Below are 16336 nucleotides of genomic sequence, written 5' to 3'. Positions count from 1 at the left end.
CCTGGAGCTGTAGGCTTTGTGGCTCTCTGAACCCTAACCCTAACCCTAATTGTAATGGGAGCTTAGATTTTTGGCCGAGGTCCGCAGGTGCGTGGTTGGCGCAGACGGGAAAGGTGTGGAGGGAGCAGTGTTGGTGCAGTGCCGTGCTCCCTTTGGCGTGCCTTTGGCAGCGCCAGTGTCCCTGGAGCTGTAGGCTTTGTGGCTCTCGGAACCCTAACCCTAACCCTAATTGTAATGGGAGCTTAGATTTTTGGCCGAGGTCCGCAGGTGCGTGGCTGGTGGGGATGTGAAAGGTGTGGAGGGAGCAGTGTTGGTGCAGTGCCGTGCTCCCCTTGGCGTGCCTTTGGCAGCGCCAGTGTTCCTGGAGCTGTAGGCTTTGTGGCTCTCTGAACCCTAACCCTAACCCTAATTGTAATGGGAGCTTAGATTTTTGGCCGAGGTCCGCAGGTGCGTGGCTGGTGGGGATGGGAAAGGTGTGGAGGGAGCAGTGTTGGTGCAGTGCCGTGCTCCCCTTGGCGTGCCTTTGGCAGCGCCAGTGTCCCTGGAGCTGTAGGCTTTGTGGCTCTCTGAACCCTAACCCTAACCCTAATTGTAATGGGAGCTTAGATTTTTGGCTGAGGTCCGCAGGTGCATTTTATGCGCAGACGGGAAAGGTGTGGAGGGAGCAGTGTTGGTGTAGTGCCGTGCTCCCCTTGGGGTGCCTTTGGCAGCAGCAGTGTCCCTGGAGCTGTAGGCTTTGTGGCTCTCTGAACCCTAACCCTAACCCTAATTGTAATGGGAGCTTAGATTTTTGGCCGAGGTCCGCAGGTGCGTGGCTGGTGGGGATGGGAAAGGTGTGGCGGGAGCAGTGTTGGTGCAGTGCCGTGCTCCCTTTGGCGTGCCTTTGGCAGCGCCAGTGTCCCTGGAGCTGTAGGCTTTGTGGCTCTCTGAACCCTAACCCTAATTGTAATGGGAGCTTAGATTTTTGGCCGAGGTCCGCAGGTGCGTGGTTGGCGCAGACGGGAAAGGTGTGGAGGGAGCAGTGTTGGTGCAGTGCCATGCTCCCCTTGGCGTGCCTTTGGCAGCGGCAGTGTCCCTGGAGCTCTAGGCTTTGTGGCTCTCGGAACCCTAACCCTAACCCTAATTGTAATGGGAGCTTAGATTTTTGGCTGAGGTCCGCAGGTGCATTTTATGCGCAGACGGGAAAGGTGTGGAGGGAGCAGTGTTGGTGCAATGCCGTGCTCCCCTTGGGGTGCCTTTGGCAGCGCCAGTGTCCCTGGAGCTGTAGGCTTTGTGGCTCTCGGAACCCTAACCCTAACCCTAATTGTAATGGGAGCTTAGATTTTTGGCCGAGGTCCACAGGTGCGTGGCTGGTGGGGATGGGAAAGGTGTGGCGGGAGCAGTGTTGGTGCAGTGCCGTGCTCCCTTTGGCGTGCCTTTGGCAGCGCCAGTGTCCCTGGAGCTGTAGGCTTTGTGGCTCTCGGAACCCTAACCCTAACCCTAATTGTAATGGGAGCTTAGATTTTTGGCCGAGGTCCGCAGGTGCGTGGCTGGTGGGGACGGGAAAGGTGTGGCGGGAGCAGTGTTGGTGCAGTGCCGTGCTCCCCTTGGCGTGCCTTTGGCAGCGCCAGTGTCCCTGGAGCTGTAGGCTTTGTGGCTCTCGGAACCCTAACCCTAACCCTAATTGTAATGGGAGCTTAGATTTTTGGCCGAGGTCCGCAGGTGCGTGGCTGGTGGGGATGGGAAAGGTGTGGAGGGAGCAGTGTTGGTGCAGTGCCGTGCTCCCTTTGGCGTGCCTTTGGCAGCGCCAGTGTCCCTGGAGCTGTAGGCTTTGTGGCTCTCGGAACCCTAACCCTAACCCTAATTGTAATGGGAGCTTAGATTTTTGGCCGAGGTCCGCAGGTGCGTGGCTGGTGGGGATGGGAAAGGTGTGGAGGGAGCAGTGTTGGTGCAGTGCCATGCTCCCCTTGGCGTGCCTTTGGCAGCGCCAGTGTCCCTGGAGCTGTAGGCTTTGTGGCTCTCTGAACCCTAACCCTAACCCTAATTGTAATGGGAGCTTAGATTTTTGGCCGAGGTCCGCAGGTGCGTGGCTGGTGGGGACGGGAAAGGTGTGGCGGGAGCAGTGTTGGTGCAGTGCCGTGCTCCCCTTGGCGTGCCTTTGGCAGCGGCAGTGTCCCTGGAGCTGTAGGCTTTGTGGCTCTCTGAACCCTAACCCTAACCCTAATTGTAATGGGAGCTTAGATTTTTGGCCGAGGTCCGCAGGTGCATGATTGGTGCAAATGAGAAAGGTGTGGAGGGAGCAGTGTTGGTGCAGTGCCATGCTCCCTTTGGCGTGCCTTTGGCAGCGCCAGTGTCCCTGGAGCTCTAGGCTTTGTGGCTCTCGGAACCCTAACCCGAACCCTAATTGTAATGGGAGCTTAGATTTTTGGCCGAGGTCCGCAGGTGCGTGGCTGGTGGGGATGGGAAAGGTGTGGAGGGAGCAGTGTTGGTGCAGTGCCGTGCTCCCCTTGGGGTGCCTTTGGCAGCGCCAGTGTCCCTGGAGCTGTAGGCTTTGTGGCTCTCTGAACCCTAACCCTAACCCTAATTGTAATGGGAGCTTAGATTTTTGGCCGAGGTCCGCAGGTGCGTGGTTGGCGCAGACGGGAAAGGTGTGGAGGGAGCAGTGTTGGTGCAGTGCCGTGCTCCCTTTGGCGTGCCTTTGGCAGCGCCAGTGTCCCTGGAGCTGTAGGCTTTGTGGCTCTCGGAACCCTAACCCTAACCCTAATTGTAATGGGAGCTTAGATTTTTGGCCGAGGTCCGCAGGTGCGTGGCTGGTGGGGATGTGAAAGGTGTGGAGGGAGCAGTGTTGGTGCAGTGCCGTGCTCCCCTTGGGGTGCCTTTGGCAGCAGCAGTGTCCCTGGAGCTGTAGGCTTTGTGGCTCTCTGAACCCTAACCCTAACCCTAATTGTAATGGGAGCTTAGATTTTTGGCCGAGGTCCACAGGTGCGTGGCTGGTGGGGATGGGAAAGGTGTGGCGGGAGCAGTGTTGGTGCAGTGCCGTGCTCCCTTTGGCGTGCCTTTGGCAGCGCCAGTGTCCCTGGAGCTGTAGGCTTTGTGGCTCTCTGAACCCTAACCCTAACCCTAATTGTAATGGGAGCTTAGATTTTTGGCCGAGGTCCGCAGGTGCGTGGCTGGTGGGGACGGGAAAGGTGTGGCGGGAGCAGTGTTGGTGCAGTGCCGTGCTCCCCTTGGGGTGCCTTTGGCAGCGCCAGTGTCCCTGGAGCTGTAGGCTTTGTGGCTCTCGGAACCCTAACCCTAACCCTAATTGTAATGGGAGCTTAGATTTTTGGCCGAGGTCCGCAGGTGCGTGGCTGGTGGGGATGGGAAAGGTGTGGAGGGAGCAGTGTTGCTGCAGTGCCGTGCTCCCCTTGGCGTGCCTTTGGCAGCGCCAGTGTCCCTGGAGCTGTAGGCTTTGTGGCTCTCGGAACCCTAACCCTAACCCTAATTGTAATGGGAGCTTAGATTTTTGGCCGAGGTCCGCAGGTGCGTGGCTGGTGGGGATGGGAAAGGTGTGGCGGGAGCAGTGTTGGTGCAGTGCCGTGCTCCCCTTGGCGTGCCTTTGGCAGCGCCAGTGTCCCTGGAGCTGTAGGCTTTGTGGCTCTCTGAACCCTAACCCTAACCCTAATTGTAATGGGAGCTTAGATTTTTGGCCGAGGTCCGCAGGTGCGTGGCTGGTGGGGACGGGAAAGGTGTGGCAGGAGCAGTGTTGGTGCAGTGCCGTGCTCCCCTTGGCGTGCCTTTGGCAGCGCCAGTGTCCCTGGAGCTGTAGGCTTTGTGGCTCTCGGAACCCTAACCCTAACCCTAATTGTAATGGGAGCTTAGATTTTTGGCCGAGGTCCGCAGGTGCGTGGCTGGTGGGGATGGGAAAGGTGTGGAGGGAGCAGTGTTGGTGCAGTGCCGTGCTCCCTTTGGCGTGCCTTTGGCAGCGCCAGTGTCCCTGGAGCTGTAGGCTTTGTGGCTCTCGGAACCCTAACCCTAACCCTAATTGTAATGGGAGCTTAGATTTTTGGCCGAGGTCCGCAGGTGCGTGGCTGGTGGGGATGGGAAAGGTGTGGAGGGAGCAGTGTTGGTGCAGTGCCATGCTCCCCTTGGCGTGCCTTTGGCAGCGCCAGTGTCCCTGGAGCTGTAGGCTTTGTGGCTCTCTGAACCCTAACCCTAACCCTAATTGTAATGGGAGCTTAGATTTTTGGCCGAGGTCCGCAGGTGCGTGGCTGGTGGGGACGGGAAAGGTGTGGCGGGAGCAGTGTTGGTGCAGTGCCGTGCTCCCCTTGGGGTGCCTTTGGCAGCGGCAGTGTCCCTGGAGCTGTAGGCTTTGTGGCTCTCTGAACCCTAACCCTAACCCTAATTGTAATGGGAGCTTAGATTTTTGGCCGAGGTCCGCAGGTGCATGATTGGTGCAAATGAGAAAGGTGTGGAGGGAGCAGTGTTGGTGCAGTGCCATGCTCCCTTTGGCGTGCCTTTGGCAGCGCCAGTGTCCCTGGAGCTGTAGGCTTTGTGGCTCTCTGAACCCTAACCCGAACCCTAATTGTAATGGGAGCTTAGATTTTTGGCCGAGGTCCGCAGGTGCGTGGCTGGTGGGGATGGGAAAGGTGTGGAGGGAGCAGTGTTGGTGCAGTGCCGTGCTCCCCTTGGCGTGCCTTTGGCAGCGCCAGTGTCCCTGGAGCTGTAGGCTTTGTGGCTCTCTGAACCCTAACCCTAACCCTAATTGTAATGGGAGCTTAGATTTTTGGCCGAGGTCCGCAGGTGCGTGGCTGGTGGGGACGGGAAAGGTGTGGAGGGAGCAGTGTTGGTGCAGTGCCGTGCTCCCTTTGGCGTGCCTTTGGCAGCGCCAGTGTCCCTGGAGCTGTAGGCTTTGTGGCTCTCGGAACCCTAACCCTAACCCTAATTGTAATGGGAGCTTAGATTTTTGGCCGAGGTCTGCAGGTGCGTGGCTGGTGGGGATGTGAAAGGTGTGGAGGGAGCAGTGTTGGTGCAGTGCCGTGCTCCCCTTGGCGTGCCTTTGGCAGCGCCAGTGTCCCTGGAGCTGTAGGCTTTGTGGCTCTCTGAACCCTAACCCTAACCCTAATTGTAATGGGAGCTTAGATTTTTGGCTGAGGTCCGCAGGTGCATTTTATGCGCAGACGGGAAAGGTGTGGAGGGAGCAGTGTTGGTGTAGTGCCGTGCTCCCCTTGGGGTGCCTTTGGCAGCAGCAGTGTCCCTGGAGCTGTAGGCTTTGTGGCTCTCTGAACCCTAACCCTAACCCTAATTGTAATGGGAGCTTAGATTTTTGGCCGAGGTCCACAGGTGCGTGGCTGGTGGGGATGGGAAAGGTGTGGCGGGAGCAGTGTTGGTGCAGTGCCGTGCTCCCTTTGGCGTGCCTTTGGCAGCGCCAGTGTCCCTGGAGCTGTAGGCTTTGTGGCTCTCTGAACCCTAACCCTAACCCTAATTGTAATGGGAGCTTAGATTTTTGGCCGAGGTCCGCAGGTGCGTGGCTGGTGGGGACGGGAAAGGTGTGGCGGGAGCAGTGTTGGTGCAGTGCCGTGCTCCCCTTGGGGTGCCTTTGGCAGCGCCAGTGTCCCTGGAGCTGTAGGCTTTGTGGCTCTCGGAACCCTAACCCTAACCCTAATTGTAATGGGAGCTTAGATTTTTGGCCGAGGTCCGCAGGTGCGTGGCTGGTGGGGATGGGAAAGGTGTGGAGGGAGCAGTGTTGGTGCAGTGCCGTGCTCCCCTTGGCGTGCCTTTGGCAGCGCCAGTGTCCCTGGAGCTGTAGGCTTTGTGGCTCTCGGAACCCTAACCCTAACCCTAATTGTAATGGGAGCTTAGATTTTTGGCCGAGGTCCGCAGGTGCGTGGCTGGTGGGGATGGGAAAGGTGTGGCGGGAGCAGTGTTGGTGTAGTGCCGTGCTCCCCTTGGCGTGCCTTTGGCAGCGCCAGTGTCCCTGGAGCTGTAGGCTTTGTGGCTCTCGGAACCCTAACCCTAACCCTAATTGTAATGGGAGCTTAGATTTTTGGCCGAGGTCCGCAGGTGCGTGGTTGGCGCAGACGGGAAAGGTGTGGAGGGAGCAGTGTTGGTGCAGTGCCGTGCTCCCCTTGGCGTGCCTTTGGCAGCGCCAGTGTCCCTGGAGCTGTAGGCTTTGTGGCTTTCGGAACCCTAACCCTAACCCTAATTGTAATGGGAGCTTAGATTTTTGGCCGAGGTCCGCAGGTGCGTGGCTGGTGGGGATGGGAAAGGTGTGGAGGGAGCAGTGTTGGTGTAGTGCCGTGCTCCCCTTGGCGTGCCTTTGGCAGCGCCAGTGTCCCTGGAGCTGTAGGCTTTGTGGCTCTCTGAACCCTAACCCTAACCCTAATTGTAATGGGAGCTTAGATTTTTGGCCGAGGTCCGCAGGTGCGTGGTTGGCGCAGACGGGAAAGGTGTGGAGGGAGCAGTGTTGGTGCAGTGCCGTGCTCCCCTTGGCGTGCCTTTGGCAGCGGCAGTGTCCCTGGAGCTGTAGGCTTTGTGGCTCTCGGAACCCTAACCCTAACCCTAATTGTAATGGGAGCTTAGATTTTTGGCCGAGGTCCGCAGGTGCGTGGCTGGTGGGGATGGGAAAGGTGTGGAGGGAGCAGTGTTGGTGCAGTGCCGTGCTCCCCTTGGCGTGCCTTTGGCAGCGCCAGTGTCCCTGGAGCTGTAGGCTTTGTGGCTCTCTGAACCCTAACCCTAACCCTAATTGTAATGGGAGCTTAGATTTTTGGCCGAGGTCCGCAGGTGCGTGGTTGGCGCAGACGGGAAAGGTGTGGAGGGAGCAGTGTTGGTGCAGTGCCGTGCTCCCTTTGGCGTGCCTTTGGCAGCGCCAGTGTCCCTGGAGCTGTAGGCTTTGTGGCTCTCGGAACCCTAACCCTAACCCTAATTGTAATGGGAGCTTAGATTTTTGGCCGAGGTCCACAGGTGCGTGGCTGGTGGGGATGGGAAAGGTGTGGAGGGAGCAGTGTTGGTGCAGTGCCGTGCTCCCCTTGGCGTGCCTTTGGCAGCGCCAGTGTCCCTGGAGCTGTAGGCTTTGTGGCTCTCTGAACCCTAACCCTAACCCTAATTGTAATGGGAGCTTAGATTTTTGGCCGAGGTCCGCAGGTGCGTGGCTGGTGGGGATGGGAAAGGTGTGGAGGGAGCAGTGTTGGTGCAGTGCCGTGCTCCCCTTGGCGTGCCTTTGGCAGCGCCAGTGTCCCTGGAGCTGTAGGCTTTGTGGCTCTCGGAACCCTAACCCTAACCCTAATTGTAATGGGAGCTTAGATTTTTGGCCGAGGTCCGCAGGTGCGTGGCTGGTGGGGATGGGAAAGGTGTGGAGGGAGCAGTGTTGGTGCAGTGCCGTGCTCCCCTTGGCGTGCCTTTGGCAGCGCCAGTGTCCCTGGAGCTGTAGGCTTTGTGGCTCTCGGAACCCTAACCCTAACCCTAATTGTAATGGGAGCTTAGATTTTTGGCCGAGGTCCGCAGGTGCGTGGCTGGTGGGGATGGGAAAGGTGTGGAGGGAGCAGTGTTGGTGCAGTGCCATGCTCCCCTTGGCGTGCCTTTGGCAGCGGCAGTGTCCCTGGAGCTGTAGGCTTTGTGGCTCTCTGAACCCTAACCCTAATTGTAATGGGAGCTTAGATTTTTGGCCGAGGTCCGCAGGTGCATGGTATGCGCAGACGGGAAAGGTGTGGCGGGAGCAGTGTTGGTGCAGTGCCGTGCTCCCCTTGGCGTGCCTTTGGCAGCGCCAGTGTCCCTGGAGCTGTAGGCTTTGTGGCTCTCTGAACCCTAACCCTAACCCTAATTGTAATGGGAGCTTAGATTTTTGGCCGAGGTCCGCAGGTGCGTGGCTGGTGGGGATGGGAAAGGTGTGGCGGGAGCAGTGTTGGTGCAGTGCCGTGCTCCCCTTGGGGTGCCTTTGGCAGCGCCAGTTTCCCTGGAGCTGTAGGCTTTGTGGCTCTCGGAACCCTAACCCTAACCCTAATTGTAATGGGAGCTTAGATTTTTGGCCGAGGTCCGCAGGTGCGTGGCTGGTGGGGATGGGAAAGGTGTGGAGGGAGCAGTGTTGGTGCAGTGCCGTGCTCCCCTTGGCGTGCCTTTGGCAGCGCCAGTGTCCCTGGAGCTGTAGGCTTTGTGGCTCTCGGAACCCTAACCCTAACCCTAATTGTAATGGGAGCTTAGATTTTTGGCCGAGGTCCGCAGGTGCGTGGCTGGTGGGGATGGGAAAGGTGTGGAGGGAGCAGTGTTGGTGCAGTGCCATGCTCCCCTTGGCGTGCCTTTGGCAGCGCCAGTGTCCCTGGAGCTGTAGGCTGTGTGGCTCTCTGAACCCTAACCCTAACCCTAATTGTAATGGGAGCTTAGATTTTTGGCCGAGGTCCGCAGGTGCGTGGCTGGTGGGGACGGGAAAGGTGTGGAGGGAGCAGTGTTGGTGCAGTGCCGTGCTCCCCTTGGCGTGCCTTTGGCAGCCCCAGTGTCCCTGGAGCTGTAGGCTTTGTGGCTCTCTGAACCCTAACCCGAACCCTAATTGTAATGGGAGCTTAGATTTTTGGCCAAGGTCCGCAGGTGCGTGTCTGGTGGGGATGGGAAAGGTGTGGAGGGAGCAGTGTTGGTGTAGTGCCGTGCTCCCCTTGGCGTGCCTTTGGCAGTGCCAGTGTCCCTGGAGCTGTAGGCTTTGTGGCTCTCTGAACCCTAACCCTAACCCTAATTGTAATGGGAGCTTAGATTTTTGGCCGAGGTCCGCAGGTGCGTGGTTGGCGCAGACGGGAAAGGTGTGGAGGGAGCAGTGTTGGTGCAGTGCCGTGCTCCCCTTGGCGTGCCTTTGGCAGCGGCAGTGTCCCTGGAGCTGTAGGCTTTGTGGCTCTCGGAACCCTAACCCTAACCCTAATTGTAATGGGAGCTTAGATTTTTGGCCGAGGTCCGCAGGTGCGTGGCTGGTGGGGATGGGAAAGGTGTGGAGGGAGCAGTGTTGGTGCAGTGCCGTGCTCCCCTTGGGGTGCCTTTGGCAGCGCCAGTGTCCCTGGAGCTGTAGGCTTTGTGGCTCTCGGAACCCTAACCCTAACCCTAATTGTAATGGGAGCTTAGATTTTTGGCCGAGGTCCGCAGGTGCGTGGCTGGTGGGGATGGGAAAGGTGTGGAGGGAGCAGTGTTGGTGCAGTGCCGTGCTCCCCTTGGGGTGCCTTTGGCAGCGCCAGTGTCCCTGGAGCTGTAGGCTTTGTGGCTCTCTGAACCCTAACCTGAACCCTAATTGTAATGGGAGCTTAGATTTTTGGCCGAGGTCCGCAGGTGCATGGTATGCGCAGACGGGAAAGGTGTGGAGGGAGCAGTGTTGGTGCAGTGCCGTGCTCCCCTTGGCGTGCCTTTGGCAGCGCCAGTGTCCCTGGAGCTGTAGGCTTTGTGGCTCTCGGAACCCTAACCCTAACCCTAATTGTAATGGGAGCTTAGATTTTTGGCCGAGGTCCACAGGTGCGTGGCTGGTGGGGATGGGAAAGGTGTGGCGGGAGCAGTGTTGGTGCAGTGCCGTGCTCCCCTTGGGGTGCCTTTGGCAGCGCCAGTGTCCCTGGAGCTGTAGGCTTTGTGGCTCTCGGAACCCTAACCCTAACCCTAATTGTAATGGGAGCTTAGATTTTTGGCCGAGGTCCGCAGGTGCGTGGCTGGTGGGGATGGGAAAGGTGTGGAGGGAGCAGTGTTGGTGCAGTGCCGTGCTCCCCTTGGCGTGCCTTTGGCAGCGCCAGTGTCCCTGGAGCTGTAGGCTTTGTGGCTCTCGGAACCCTAACCCTAACCCTAATTGTAATGTGAGCTTAGATTTTTGGCCGAGGTCCGCAGGTGCGTGGCTGGTGGGGATGGGAAAGGTGTGGCGGGAGCAGTGTTGGTGCAGTGCCATGCTCCCCTTGGGGTGCCTTTGGCAGCGCCAGTGTCCCTGGAGCTGTAGGCTTTGTGGCTCTCGGAACCCTAACCCTAACCCTAATTGTAATGGGAGCTTAGATTTTTGGCCGAGGTCCGCAGGTGCGTGGTTGGCGCAGACGGGAAAGGTGTGGAGGGAGCAGTGTTGGTGCAGTGCTGTGCTCCCCTTGGCGTGCCTTTGGCAGCGCCAGTGTCCCTGGAGCTGTAGGCTTTGTGGCTTTCGGAACCCTAACCCTAACCCTAATTGTAATGGGAGCTTAGATTTTTGGCCGAGGTCCGCAGGTGCGTGGCTGGTGGGGATGGGAAAGGTGTGGAGGGAGCAGTGTTGGTGCAGTGCCGTGCTCCCCTTGGGGTGCCTTTGGCAGCGCCAGTGTCCCTGGAGCTGTAGGCTTTGTGGCTCTCTGAACCCTAACCCTAACCCTAATTGTAATGGGAGCTTAGATTTTTGGCCGAGGTCCGCAGGTGCGTGGCTGGTGGGGATGGGAAAGGTGTGGAGGGAGCAGTGTTGGTGCAGTGCCGTGCTCCCCTTGGCGTGCCTTTGGCAGCGCCAGTGTCCCTGGAGCTGTAGGCTTTGTGGCTCTCTGAACCCTAACCCTAACCCTAATTGTAATGGGAGCTTAGATTTTTGGCCGAGGTCCGCAGGTGCGTGGTTGGCGCAGACGGGAAAGGTGTGGAGGGAGCAGTGTTGGTGCAGTGCCGTGCTCCCCTTGGGGTGCCTTTGGCAGCGCCAGTGTCCCTGGAGCTGTAGGCTTTGTGGCTTTCGGAACCCTAACCCTAACCCTAATTGTAATGGGAGCTTAGATTTTTGGCCGAGGTCCGCAGGTGCGTGGCTGGTGGGGATGGGAAAGGTGTGGAGGGAGCAGTGTTGGTGCAGTGCCGTGCTCCCCTTGGCGTGCCTTTGGCAGCGCCAGTGTCCCTGGAGCTGTAGGCTTTGTGGCTCTCTGAACCCTAACCCTAACCCTAATTGTAATGGGAGCTTAGATTTTTGGCCGAGGTCCGCAGGTGCATGATTGGTGCAAATGAGAAAGGTGTGGAGGGAGCAGTGTTGGTGCAGTGCCGTGCTCCCCTTGGCGTGCCTTTGGCAGCGCCAGTGTCCCTGGAGCTGTAGGCTTTGTGGCTCTCTGAACCCTAACCCTAACCCTAATTGTAATGGGAGCTTAGATTTTTGGCCGAGGTCCGCAGGTGCGTGGTTGGCGCAGACGGGAAAGGTGTGGAGGGAGCAGTGTTGGTGCAGTGCCGTGCTCCCTTTGGCGTGCCTTTGGCAGCGCCAGTGTCCCTGGAGCTGTAGGCTTTGTGGCTCTCGGAACCCTAACCCTAACCCTAATTGTAATGGGAGCTTAGATTTTTGGCCGAGGTCCGCAGGTGCGTGGCTGGTGGGGATGGGAAAGGTGTGGAGGGAGCAGTGTTGGTGCAGTGCCGTGCTCCCCTTGGCGTGCCTTTGGCAGCGCCAGTGTTCCTGGAGCTGTAGGCTTTGTGGCTCTCTGAACCCTAACCCTAACCCTAATTGTAATGGGAGCTTAGATTTTTGGCCGAGGTCCGCAGGTGCGTGGCTGGTGGGGATGGGAAAGGTGTGGAGGGAGCAGTGTTGGTGCAGTGCCGTGCTCCCCTTGGCGTGCCTTTGGCAGCGCCAGTGTCCCTGGAGCTGTAGGCTTTGTGGCTCTCTGAACCCTAACCCTAACCCTAATTGTAATGGGAGCTTAGATTTTTGGCTGAGGTCCGCAGGTGCATTTTATGCGCAGACGGGAAAGGTGTGGAGGGAGCAGTGTTGGTGTAGTGCCGTGCTCCCCTTGGGGTGCCTTTGGCAGCAGCAGTGTCCCTGGAGCTGTAGGCTTTGTGGCTCTCTGAACCCTAACCCTAACCCTAATTGTAATGGGAGCTTAGATTTTTGGCCGAGGTCCACAGGTGCGTGGCTGGTGGGGATGGGAAAGGTGTGGCGGGAGCAGTGTTGGTGCAGTGCCGTGCTCCCTTTGGCGTGCCTTTGGCAGCGCCAGTGTCCCTGGAGCTGTAGGCTTTGTGGCTCTCTGAACCCTAACCCTAACCCTAATTGTAATGGGAGCTTAGATTTTTGGCCGAGGTCCGCAGGTGCGTGGCTGGTGGGGACGGGAAAGGTGTGGCGGGAGCAGTGTTGGTGCAGTGCCGTGCTCCCCTTGGGGTGCCTTTGGCAGCGCCAGTGTCCCTGGAGCTGTAGGCTTTGTGGCTCTCGGAACCCTAACCCTAACCCTAATTGTAATGGGAGCTTAGATTTTTGGCCGAGGTCCGCAGGTGCGTGGCTGGTGGGGATGGGAAAGGTGTGGAGGGAGCAGTGTTGGTGCAGTGCCGTGCTCCCCTTGGCGTGCCTTTGGCAGCGCCAGTGTCCCTGGAGCTGTAGGCTTTGTGGCTCTCGGAACCCTAACCCTAACCCTAATTGTAATGGGAGCTTAGATTTTTGGCCGAGGTCCGCAGGTGCGTGGCTGGTGGGGATGGGAAAGGTGTGGCGGGAGCAGTGTTGGTGTAGTGCCGTGCTCCCCTTGGCGTGCCTTTGGCAGCGCCAGTGTCCCTGGAGCTGTAGGCTTTGTGGCTCTCGGAACCCTAACCCTAACCCTAATTGTAATGGGAGCTTAGATTTTTGGCCGAGGTCCGCAGGTGCGTGGTTGGCGCAGACGGGAAAGGTGTGGAGGGAGCAGTGTTGGTGCAGTGCCGTGCTCCCCTTGGCGTGCCTTTGGCAGCGCCAGTGTCCCTGGAGCTGTAGGCTTTGTGGCTTTCGGAACCCTAACCCTAACCCTAATTGTAATGGGAGCTTAGATTTTTGGCCGAGGTCCGCAGGTGCGTGGCTGGTGGGGATGGGAAAGGTGTGGAGGGAGCAGTGTTGGTGCAGTGCCGTGCTCCCCTTGGCGTGCCTTTGGCAGCGCCAGTGTCCCTGGAGCTGTAGGCTTTGTGGCTCTCTGAACCCTAACCCTAACCCTAATTGTAATGGGAGCTTAGATTTTTGGCCGAGGTCCGCAGGTGCGTGGTTGGCGCAGACGGGAAAGGTGTGGAGGGAGCAGTGTTGGTGCAGTGCCGTGCTCCCCTTGGCGTGCCTTTGGCAGCGGCAGTGTCCCTGGAGCTGTAGGCTTTGTGGCTCTCGGAACCCTAACCCTAACCCTAATTGTAATGGGAGCTTAGATTTTTGGCCGAGGTCCGCAGGTGCGTGGCTGGTGGGGATGGGAAAGGTGTGGCGGGAGCAGTGTTGGTGCAGTGCCGTGCTCCCCTTGGCGTGCCTTTGGCAGCGCCAGTGTCCCTGGAGCTGTAGGCTTTGTGGCTCTCGGAACCCTAACCCTAACCCTAATTGTAATGGGAGCTTAGATTTTTGGCCGAGGTCCGCAGGTGCGTGGTTGGCGCAGACGGGAAAGGTGTGGAGGGAGCAGTGTTGGTGCAGTGCCGTGCTCCCCTTGGCGTGCCTTTGGCAGCGCCAGTGTCCCTGGAGCTGTAGGCTTTGTGGCTCTCTGAACCCTAACCCTAACCCTAATTGTAATGGGAGCTTAGATTTTTGGCCGAGGTCCGCAGGTGCGTGGCTGGTGGGGATGGGAAAGGTGTGGAGGGAGCAGTGTTGGTGCAGTGCCGTGCTCCCCTTGGGGTGCCTTTGGCAGCGCCAGTGTCCCTGGAGCTGTAGGCTTTGTGGCTCTCTGAACCCTAACCCTAACCCTAATTGTAATGGGAGCTTAGATTTTTGGCCGAGGTCCGCAGGTGCGTGGCTGGTGGGGATGGGAAAGGTGTGGAGGGAGCAGTGTTGGTGCAGTGCCGTGCTCCCCTTGGCGTGCCTTTGGCAGCGCCAGTGTCCCTGGAGCTGTAGGCTTTGTGGCTCTCGGAACCCTAACCCTAACCCTAATTGTAATGGGAGCTTAGATTTTTGGCCGAGGTCCGCAGGTGCGTGGCTGGTGGGGATGGGAAAGGTGTGGAGGGAGCAGTGTTGGTGCAGTGCCATGCTCCCCTTGGCGTGCCTTTGGCAGCGGCAGTGTCCCTGGAGCTGTAGGCTTTGTGGCTCTCTGAACCCTAACCCTAATTGTAATGGGAGCTTAGATTTTTGGCCGAGGTCCGCAGGTGCATGGTATGCGCAGACGGGAAAGGTGTGGCGGGAGCAGTGTTGGTGCAGTGCCGTGCTCCCCTTGGCGTGCCTTTGGCAGCGCCAGTGTCCCTGGAGCTGTAGGCTTTGTGGCTCTCTGAACCCTAACCCTAACCCTAATTGTAATGGGAGCTTAGATTTTTGGCCGAGGTCCGCAGGTGCGTGGCTGGTGGGGATGGGAAAGGTGTGGCGGGAGCAGTGTTGGTGCAGTGCCGTGCTCCCCTTGGGGTGCCTTTGGCAGCGCCAGTTTCCCTGGAGCTGTAGGCTTTGTGGCTCTCGGAACCCTAACCCTAACCCTAATTGTAATGGGAGCTTAGATTTTTGGCCGAGGTCCGCAGGTGCGTGGCTGGTGGGGATGGGAAAGGTGTGGAGGGAGCAGTGTTGGTGCAGTGCCGTGCTCCCCTTGGCGTGCCTTTGGCAGCGCCAGTGTCCCTGGAGCTGTAGGCTTTGTGGCTCTCGGAACCCTAACCCTAACCCTAATTGTAATGGGAGCTTAGATTTTTGGCCGAGGTCCGCAGGTGCGTGGCTGGTGGGGATGGGAAAGGTGTGGAGGGAGCAGTGTTGGTGCAGTGCCATGCTCCCCTTGGCGTGCCTTTGGCAGCGCCAGTGTCCCTGGAGCTGTAGGCTGTGTGGCTCTCTGAACCCTAACCCTAACCCTAATTGTAATGGGAGCTTAGATTTTTGGCCGAGGTCCGCAGGTGCGTGGCTGGTGGGGACGGGAAAGGTGTGGAGGGAGCAGTGTTGGTGCAGTGCCGTGCTCCCCTTGGCGTGCCTTTGGCAGCCCCAGTGTCCCTGGAGCTGTAGGCTTTGTGGCTCTCTGAACCCTAACCCTAACCCTAATTGTAATGGGAGCTTAGATTTTTGGCCGAGGTCCGCAGGTGCGTGTCTGGTGGGGATGGGAAAGGTGTGGAGGGAGCAGTGTTGGTGTAGTGCCGTGCTCCCCTTGGCGTGCCTTTGGCAGCGCCAGTGTCCCTGGAGCTGTAGGCTTTGTGGCTCTCTGAACCCTAACCCTAACCCTAATTGTAATGGGAGCTTAGATTTTTGGCCGAGGTCCGCAGGTGCGTGGTTGGCGCAGACGGGAAAGGTGTGGAGGGAGCAGTGTTGGTGCAGTGCCGTGCTCCCCTTGGCGTGCCTTTGGCAGCGGCAGTGTCCCTGGAGCTGTAGGCTTTGTGGCTCTCGGAACCCTAACCCTAACCCTAATTGTAATGGGAGCTTAGATTTTTGGCCGAGGTCCGCAGGTGCGTGGCTGGTGGGGATGGGAAAGGTGTGGAGGGAGCAGTGTTGGTGCAGTGCCGTGCTCCCCTTGGGGTGCCTTTGGCAGCGCCAGTGTCCCTGGAGCTGTAGGCTTTGTGGCTCTCGGAACCCTAACCCTAACCCTAATTGTAATGGGAGCTTAGATTTTTGGCCGAGGTCCGCAGGTGCGTGGCTGGTGGGGATGGGAAAGGTGTGGAGGGAGCAGTGTTGGTGCAGTGCCGTGCTCCCCTTGGGGTGCCTTTGGCAGCGCCAGTGTCCCTGGAGCTGTAGGCTTTGTGGCTCTCTGAACCCTAACCTGAACCCTAATTGTAATGGGAGCTTAGATTTTTGGCCGAGGTCCGCAGGTGCGTGGTTGGCGCAGACGGGAAAGGTGTGGAGGGAGCAGTGTTGGTGCAGTGCCGTGCTCCCCTTGGGGTGCCTTTGGCAGCGCCAGTGTCCCTGGAGCTGTAGGCTTTGTGGCTTTCGGAACCCTAACCCTAACCCTAATTGTAATGGGAGCTTAGATTTTTGGCCGAGGTCCGCAGGTGCGTGGCTGGTGGGGATGGGAAAGGTGTGGAGGGAGCAGTGTTGGTGCAGTGCCGTGCTCCCCTTGGCGTGCCTTTGGCAGCGCCAGTGTCCCTGGAGCTGTAGGCTTTGTGGCTCTCTGAACCCTAACCCTAACCCTAATTGTAATGGGAGCTTAGATTTTTGGCCGAGGTCCGCAGGTGCATGATTGGTGCAAATGAGAAAGGTGTGGAGGGAGCAGTGTTGGTGCAGTGCCGTGCTCCCCTTGGTGTGCCTTTGGCAGCGCCAGTGTCCCTTGAGCTGTAGGCTTTGTGGCTCTCTGAACCCTAACCCTAACCCTAATTGTAATGGGAGCTTAGATTTTTGGCCGAGGTCCGCAGGTGCATGATTGGTGCAAATGAGAAAGGTGTGGCGGGAGCAGTGTTGGTGCAGTGCCATGCTCCCTTTGGCGTGCCTTTGGCAGCGCCAGTGTCCCTGGAGCTGTAGGCTTTGTGGCTCTCTGAACCCTAACCCGAACCCTAATTGTAATGGGAGCTTAGATTTTTGGCCGAGGTCCGCAGGTGCGTGGCTGGTGGGGATGGGAAAGGTGTGGGGGGAGCAGTGTTGGTGCAGTGCCGTGCTCCCCTT

The sequence above is a fragment of the Platalea leucorodia genome, assembly GCF_965183815.1.
Source record: "Platalea leucorodia genome assembly, chromosome: 7".
Lineage (NCBI taxonomy): Eukaryota > Metazoa > Chordata > Aves > Pelecaniformes > Threskiornithidae > Platalea > Platalea leucorodia.
Note: the sequence above shows the minus strand (reverse complement) of the source record.